Below are 3036 nucleotides of genomic sequence, written 5' to 3' on the forward strand. Positions count from 1 at the left end.
CCCCCACTGCGCCACCTGCAGCCCCCCCCCCCTGCTACCTGTTCGAAAGCCAGAGGACAAGAGAGCTTTCCCGGGCTCTGTTTGTTCTTAAATGTGGATCACAGAGGCATGTCAAGCTTCTTAAGTGGCTTAAAAAGTTGCCAATATTCAAACTAGCCAGTTGATAGGATCTGTCAGGTCATAGAGGAAGCTGTAAGCACCTCTTTGCAAGAGCATCACTTCCGTGGCTGAGGGAGCCTCTAACAAAAAACCCAAACTATACTAAACCATGACAACATTCCACCCCTAATCCCATATTGTCAGCTCAGTGCCCAAACTAATGTATTCTAACTACACACACACATCAATACATACATACATACATACATACATACATATATATATATATATGTATATATATATACAGCTGTGTACAAACAGTGACACTCAGGAAGCAGTGGTATATAGGCATTCCACATTACATGTGGCTCTAACCCAACACCAAATCTCCCTGTGGTACTCAACATGTTGTTCCATCCCTCTGCATTACCCACCATGTCCAACCAGGACCCTGAGGAAAGACAACCCCACAGATGGGTTTGTCTGTACTTGAGGCAGAATTAACCCAAACAGTCTTTCCTAACAGGCCTCTGACATGCGCTACTGGGACCTTACCTCCATCCACTGTATGCAGGGGCTCAGATTGGGCAGGGCCAGCTCGATTGGTGGAGCCTCAGGTGTTAACTAACCAGGTGGCCTTTGCTAGATGCTGCTCCCGATTTTTGAAAGATCCCCCACCCAGTGCCTTCAAGGTGGTTTTAAGAACTCAACCTTCCCAGCTGCTGGTGCATGGTAAGGGATGTGGTACACCCACTCAATGCCATGTTCTCTAGCCCAGGTGTTTATAAGGCTGTTTTTGAAATGAGTCCCATTATCAGATTCAATTCTCTCAGGGGTACCATGCCTCCAAAGGACTTGCTTTTCCAGGCCCAGGATGGTGTTATGGGCTGTAGTGTGAGGCACAGGGTAGGTCTTCAACCATCCTGTGGTGGGCTCTACCATTGTGAGAACGTAGCACTTGCCTTGGTATGTTTTAGGCAGTGTGATGTAATCAATCTGCCAGGCCTCCCCATACTTGTATTTGGACCACCGCCCACCATACCATGGGGTTTCAACCACTTGGCCTGCTTGATCGCAGTGCATGCAAGATACTGTCCATGGTTAGATCCACCCTTTGGTCTCATGCCCACTTGTAGGTGGCATCTCTGCCTTGATGGCCTGAGGCATCATGGACCCATTGAGCTAGGAACAACTCTCCCTTGTGTTTCTAATCTAAGTCTATCTGGGACACCTCTATCTTTGCAGCCTGATCTACCTGCTCATTATTTTGGTGCTCCTCATTAGCCCTGCTCTTGGGAGCATGGGCATCTATATGGCAGACCCTTCACAGGTAGCTTTCCTACCTGGGCAGTGATGTCTTTCCACTCTTCAGCAGCCCAAATTGGTTTTCCCCTATGCTGCCAATTAGCCTTTTCCCACTTTTCCAGCCATCCCCACAGAGTATTGGCTACCATCAGTGTAGAGGTATAGCTTTGGCCACTTCTCTCTTTCAGCAATGTCCAGGGCCAGCCAAAACAGCTTTGAGTTCAGGTAGTTGGCTTGATCCACCTCCTCCTTCAGTAGCTTCTGCAGCTTGTCATGTGGGACTCCATACGTCTGCTTTCCACTTTCATTTCATACCTATGATGCAAGAGGAACCGTCAGTGAAAAAAGCGTAGTGTGTGTCTTCTGATGACAGTTGGTTGTATGGTGGAGCTTCCTCAGCACATGTCACTTGTTCCTCTTCGTCAGTGAGACCAAAGTTTTCACCTTTGGGCCAAGTTGTGATTATTTCCATATCCCAGGGCGATTCAGTTTTCCGATACGGGCACGCTGTGTGATGAGAGCAATCCATTTGCTCCATGTGGCATTGGTGGCATGGTGGGTAGAGGGAACCTTTGCTTTGAACATCCACCCCAGCACCGGTAGTCAGGGTGCCAGGAGGAGTTGTGCTTCAGTGCCGATTACCTCTGAGGCAGCTTGAACTCCTCTATAGGCTGCCAAGATTTCTTTCTTTGTTGAAGTGTAGTTGGCTTCGGACTCTCTGTAGCTTCGGCTTCAGAATCCCAGTGGTCAACCCAGAGTCTCACCAGGCACCTTCTGCCAGAGGCTCCAGGACAGACCATGGCTCCCGGCCGCGCAGGAGAGAGCAATTTTCCCCTGTCCTGACTGGGCCCAGGGCTACTGCATGAGTGATCTCCTGCTTCATCTGGGCAAAGGCTTGTTGCTGTTCAGGGCCCCAGTGGAAATTGTTCTTTTTGCAGGTGACCAGGTAGAGAGGGCTCACAATCTGGCTGTATTCAGGAATGTGCATTCTCCAGAAGCCTATGGCACCTAGGAAACCTTGTATTTCCTTCTTGTTGGTCAGTGGAGACATTGCTGTGATCTTATTGATGACCTCAGTGGGAATCTGACACCGTCCGTCTTGCCACTTTACTCCCAGGAACTGGATGTCCCGGGCAGGTCCCTTGACTTTGCCCTTCTTGATGGCAAAGCTGGTTTCCAGGAGAATTTGGATGATTTTCTCTCCTTTCTCAAACACTTCTGTTGCGGTGTTCCCCCACACAATGGTGTCATCAATGTACTGCAGATGTTCTGGAGCCTCACCCTTTTCTAGTGCAGCCTGGATGAGTTCACGGCAGATGGTGGGACTGTGCTTCCACCCCTGGGGCAGTCGGTTCCAGGTGTATTGCACACCCCTCCAGGTGAAGGCAAACTGAGGCCTGCACTCTGCTGCCAGAGGAATGGAGAAAAATGCATTAGCAGTGTCAATAGTGGCATACCACTTCGTTGCTTTGGACTCTAGCTCGTACTGGAGCTCCAACATGTCCAGCACAGCAGCGCTCAATGGTGGAGTCACTTCATTCAAGGCACGATAGTCCACAGTCAATGTCCATTCTCCTTCCGATTTGCGCACAGGCCAGATGGGGCTGTTGAAGGGTGAGTGGGTCTTGCTGA

General features: G+C 49.7%; 1 protein-coding gene and 1 long non-coding RNA gene across 2 annotated transcripts in view; one reads left to right on the forward strand and one right to left on the reverse strand.

Moving 5' to 3' along the window:
• The window catches only part of KIAA0930 (KIAA0930 ortholog), a 63415-nt gene that overhangs the window by 11622 nt on the left and 48757 nt on the right, over positions 1-3036 (forward strand). The window lies entirely within an intron of this gene.
• LOC108445783 overlaps positions 137-3036 on the reverse strand; it is a 13440-nt gene continuing 10540 nt past the window's right edge. The window contains exon 3 of the long non-coding RNA XR_001860760.1: positions 137-2063. This is a non-coding gene — a long non-coding RNA (uncharacterized LOC108445783). The remainder of the gene's footprint in view (positions 2064-3036) is intronic.

Source organism: Corvus brachyrhynchos, unplaced genomic scaffold, assembly GCF_000691975.1.
Source record: "Corvus brachyrhynchos isolate BGI_N302 unplaced genomic scaffold, ASM69197v1 scaffold523, whole genome shotgun sequence".
Classification (NCBI taxonomy): domain Eukaryota; kingdom Metazoa; phylum Chordata; class Aves; order Passeriformes; family Corvidae; genus Corvus; species Corvus brachyrhynchos.